The following is a 6,000-nucleotide window of genomic DNA, read 5'->3' as shown; positions in this document are numbered from 1 at the left end:
CGTCTACATTGATAATGTTGGTTAAATGTCCGCATTATAACTCTCCCCAAGGCCCACTGATAGGCCCATACTTGTGGCAAGTAGGCCGTCTAGGCCCATCTCCGTTATACACAAAGCTCATCTCTTTATACATGTTTAGTATAGATCCATGATTCATGATCATCCGCATCATATGTATGCCTGATGTGAGGAGTGACCGATCATATCATATGCCTTCGGGCGGACTGCTTATGGGCTCCCTGATAGTCGGAGTTGCCTCATATAAGTGCATGGTACACGCAGGATTGTGAGTGATAGTGTGACTCATGCACTTGCATTTGTGTGATTGTTGTTACTGTATGCCCTAGCGACATCAGGGTCATAGCCTCCACAGACACATCGTGGATGGCGAGATTGGATACCGAAAATATTTGGTTCTAGCATACGGGCACCATAGATGTCCCTGGGTGAAAATTCCTAAATCCGATGGTACCAGAGGATGACTCCAACGTCGAGACCGAGTGGATATATGAGCGCATGAGGGCCGAATACCAGGAGTCTGCGTCTCCCACTGTGTCGTGGTTGGTTGGAAAGGAGCGTGGCCTTACTCGCCCGAGGGTAGGGGGCAATACTAGGCTGAGTTTGACCAGCTCGCGAATGGGTCCGCTATCGACGTGCCGGATAGGTATTGGTAGACTATTGGCCAGGCGGATAGTGAGGTTTCTTACGCTCACTTGGACTGTGCGGCTAGGAGAGCGACAGTGCCATTTGAAGCGTATTGAACCCCGGTGATTATCCAGAATGAGAACTGTACTGATACATGATGAGGATTGGCATGCTTGAGTTGCATCTCGCATCGCATGGCCGTATTATGGCCGATAGCATTCATATCTTGTACCGCATAGCCTTGGTACGGCTGATTGCATTCATGTGCTCATTACCATGATTTCCGCATTACTCTGACCTTGCATTTTGAGCACGCTTATATTGCGCACATACTCACACCACCCTCTAAGCTTTCTATAAGCTTATGCACGATTGATGCGTGCAGGTGACGCCAGGACGCAGTCGCAGCCATAGTCTCGCTGTAGTTGGAGCGTGCAGCCGAGCTTCTGGAGTTTTGTTTCTTTTGTCACATTGTATTTTTCCTTTCTATCACATTGTACTCAAAAGTTTTTGATCATAGTGGATTTTGTGGTGGTGTTCTTGTGGTTATTGTTTGTGGGTTATGCTTTTGTTATGCTCATTATGAATCAGACTGATGACTTGAAATCCTCCTTGTAGTATCTCAGGATCGGAACCTGGTGAATGGGTGTCGGGATCCGAAAATGGGGTTCTACGGAGGCTGTCGGCGCCGGATTCGGCGATCGGGAATTTTGTGAGCCCGGTTTCCGAGTTCGGGGCGTGACAATCGTTCCAGTCGAGATCAGCCTCCCCACAGCGCGAGTAAGGAATTATCATGAGGATCAGAATGTTGAGCAGATCGTGGCAAATTTTGACCTGATTGAAGAGGCTAGAGGTATTGCCAAACTTTGAGTCGCAACTCGGCACCAACAAGTGGCTAGATTCTACAATTCTAAAGTTAAGACGAGACGATTTCAACAAGGTGATCTAGTACTTCGCCGTGTCTTCCAAAGCACTGCAGAGTCTGGGGTAGGGACGCTCGGACCAAACTAGGAAGGGCCCTATCACGTGGTCAGTTCGGCGAAGCCTGGATCCTACCGTTTGAAAGATTTGGAAGAGCGTCCGCTACCCTACCCATGAAACGCCGAGCACTTAAAATTCTACTACCCTTGAAAAGGAAGAAGTTATGTATGACTCAGATCTACTAGTCATTTAGGGCTCTTAATAAAAGCATCATCTCTTTCTCTTTTACCCGGTTTGCCCGTTCTACTTGATCTACTATGCGAAGAGTTATCTCTCGTGTGCAGAGTCGAACTCGGTGAATCGATCCCTTAAAAAAGGGGTCGGCTCATCATTCGATAATGGCCTACAAAATGACTGGGGGTCACTTCTCATGTGCATAGAAGAGACCCTGAGATGAATTGATCCCTTAAAAGAAGAGGTCGGCTCGCTACTCAACATATGTAGTAAACCACAACACAGGATAAGCATCCACAAATACCACAAATAAAGCTCTCAATGAAGCGAGAATATCCACAATATCCATCTTGTTTACCGCAAAAAGATAAAGAAACTTGGGGGAATCAACTCGATGTCGGCTACAAGAGTCTTCTCAGCATTGGCCACTGCTGGAGGGACTTCCACCTCTGCGCCTGGAGAGTCCCCAACATCTGCCGCTAAGACATCTAGGTCCATATCTGGATAAGCATCTCAGACCTCATCCAAGCTCACTTTATGGCCAACGTTGTAGGCAAAGTCATAAATCTTCTCCAGCTCGCTGTTTCGCTCTTTAGAGGACTTGAATTCCTCCACAGTCGCGGCAACCTAGGATGTAGCCAAGGCCTCTAGCTTGGAGCGCTGTCTGGTAAGACCCTCAGCAGTCTCGTGCTTAACCGCTTCGAGCTCTGCTGCCAATCGAGCATTGTCCGCCTGCGAGGTATTTAAGGCAAACTCAGCCGAGTCTGCGCGAGCTTGCAACTCGTTGATCTCCCCTCGGAGACCTATCTCCTTTAAGTGACTCGCCCCCAGCTGGGCCTTCAGCTACCCCACCTCCGATGCCGAGGTATTCAGTTGGGTTTGCAATTGCTCCACTTTCGACGCCGAGGCCTTCAGGCGTTCTCAACCTCGGCCTTTTCTCCCTCCAAATTAGACGTCGTCCTCAGCCTTTCTCGAACGAGGACAAGTGATAGTAGCACCTGGAAGGATCCAGATGATCAGAATAACAACTAAAAAAAGGAGGATAAAGTAATTAACAGAAGTCTACCGTGTAACATCACGATGCAAAGTCGTTCACTACCCCATCAAAGGTTCAGTTCAGAATGCTGACGACGACACTCTACTTTGCATGCTTCGCCGCCCAATCATTTAGTAACGCCATGTGGTGACCTTGCGCGAATCACTCCTGCTCTTGGGAAGGGGTGGGGCTTACAGGCTGCCCAAGGTCAGGCGTAGCCGAGGCCCAATCCTTGGCCTCAGGCATGGCAGAGTTGCCGACCTCGCCAACCAACTCCGCAGTAGTGAAGTGGAGGTTGGGATTGCACTCATAGATTAATGAGGAGAAAGCATTGCAATGACCACGGATTTTCCCCGGATCCCGGGGGGCGATGATGGGCAAGCCGTGGAGGGTAGAGATATTGCCACAAAAGCTAGAGCAAGTGTTGGTGTAAGTGTTAATGTTGGCATCTGCATCTCATTTACCTCCGCCATAGGAGGCTTGGTCGCAGTGGCCTCGGGTGCTGAAATCTTCTCCTAGGCCTTAAACTCGGGTGCTGGAATCTTCTTTCTTCGAGCTGTTACCTTAACCCTGGCTGCCGGTGCCAACGACAAAATATCATTGAATAAGGGGCGTATTGCCCCTCCCCCCCCATTTTCCTCTTCGACCCCACGGCCTCAGACATTCCTAATCAACAAGAAGGATCAACCTCATCTACTTGGAAAACTCAAGCGCAAGATGTAATCAAAATGCTTATTTAGCGTGATGGGGAGGGGTCTTGTCATGCCTCAAACTCAAAAACTGGGTTCACAAAATTTCCGATTGTCGAATCTAGTGCCGACAACCTCCGTAGTACCCCATTCTAGGTTCCCAGCGTCCATACGCCAGATTTCGATCCTGGGATCCTAAAAGAAGCATTTTTCAATGTACATTTAATTTGTAATAAGCATAACTGCAAGTTTACCCAAGTCACAAAGGCAACATCATCATCACATATCCACTAATATAAACAGTTGAATACAGTGCTGAAAGGAAAATACATATATTAAAAATCAAAGCTCCAGAAGATAGTTGTACGCTCTAAGCTCAATGCTACTGCAACCTAACGCCACTTACATGCATCTATCGTGCATAAGCTTATAGAAAGCTTAGAGGGTGGTGAAAGTGTGTGCACAAGATAAGTGTCAAGTATTTAATATCAGAATAATCAAAGTAAGCGAAAGTACTGACAAGTCTATAAATGCTATTAGTAATACGGGCATATTAATAAATCATACAATATCAGAGTAATGCAAAAACATGCTGATAAGCCCATAAATACCATCAGCCTTATCCATGCTATGCGATGCAAAATATAATAAGTGAATATCATATACTGAGGAAGCAATGTAGATCAACTATACAATGGGGAGACATAGTAAGCCAAATATCAGATACCGAGTTCATGAAATATTGTCAACCTTAATTATGTTATGCAATATAAAAGCACAGTAAACCAAATGCTATGTGCTAAAGACGCAATGCAAAGCGAATGAAATGACCAAGCTGGAGTGTAAAGTCGGGATGATAGTACGTAGTATCGTAGGCTACGGGGTCCATCATAAGGGACTTCTATCCAAACTAGTCTCATACCTAAATTTGGATAGCCAGACTCAATGCAGTATATTCCTGATCTCAGGTTAGTCGCGCACCCAACCGAAATTCTTGCTATTACGAAGGTACACAACAATTAGTTGCGCACCACCAGCCCGAGTGGATAGTGAATGAATGAATGAATAAATATGCAACTCCTACTCAATAAGTCCACATATCAGTATGGTTACTCTCTGGAAAATCACCGAGGTCTATTATACTCCAAACCAGATTGTCGCTCCATCGCATGCAACAAGGTGAGTGGAAAAGACCTCACTATCCGCCTGCCAATATCGAGCCCAGCTCGTCGATAGCGGACCCATTCCTCGATCTGGTCAGACTCAGCCTAGCATTACCCCCTTCTCTCGGATAGGTAAGGTCGTACCCCCTTTCAACCGACCACGACACAGTGGGAGATGCAACTTAATGGTATACGGCCCTCATGCACTCATGCATCCACTCAATCTAGACGTTGGAGCAACCTCTGGAACCAAGAGGGTTTAGAGACTTTCACCCAGGGATATCTATAGCACCCCATGTAGAACAGATTTTCGGTGTCTCATCTAGCCATCTACGAAATACCTGTGGAGGCTACGACCCTGATGTCGCTAGGGTGTACAGTAGTCACAACACACAATGTAAGATGCATGAGTCATACAATCCAGTCATGCATCAATCCTACGTACACCGTGTACTCATGTGAGACAATCTCCGCCTATCAGGGAGTCTCATAACAACATGCCCAATGACATATGCAATGGTCAACCACATCTTATAACAAACATGCAGATGATGCATATGGGCATGTATCGTGATGCTATGCTGTCACATACTCATAATCGGTATCAATAACCGGCATTAACAATCGACCTCAACAATGTGAACATTTAACCAACATTGCCCCCAAGGAATGACCTACATAGAGCCAAACATATAATGGGCCACGACCTCATACAAAGGCCTAATATACAACACAATGGGCCTTACTCAAGCGCCACATATACACAACAGGTGGGCCCTGCTCATGGGCCTCAAATACATGACATGTGGGCCCTACACATGGTTCTCATATGCATCAAATGGGCCATGTATCTGGGCCTTGAATACATCAAATGGGCCATGCATCATAGGCCTAATACATATCACAATGAGCCTTACCCATAGGCCACGAATACATCACAATGAGCCTCAACTACAAGTCGCATATATATCATATAGGTCTCGACAATCGGCCTCGACAATCGGAATCGTCCTATACAATCGGCTTCGATACTCGGCCTCGACAATCAGAATTGGCCTATACAATTGGCCTCGACAAATCGAAATCGGCCTCGATACTCGGCCTTGACAAATCGAAATCGGCCTCGATACTCGGCCTCAACAAGGCCTATATAATCGGCCTCGACAAATCGGAATCAAAATCGTTCATGATAATCGGCATCAATCGCTAATCAGTCAATTGGCCACGACAATCAGAATCAGCAATCGGCCATAATAATCAGCTTCAATCAATAATCGGTCAATCGACCACGACAATCAGAATCGGCAATCGA

This window comes from Magnolia sinica, chromosome 14, assembly GCF_029962835.1.
Source record: "Magnolia sinica isolate HGM2019 chromosome 14, MsV1, whole genome shotgun sequence".
In the NCBI taxonomy this organism is placed as follows: Eukaryota; Viridiplantae; Streptophyta; class Magnoliopsida; order Magnoliales; family Magnoliaceae; genus Magnolia; species Magnolia sinica.
Note: the sequence above shows the minus strand (reverse complement) of the source record.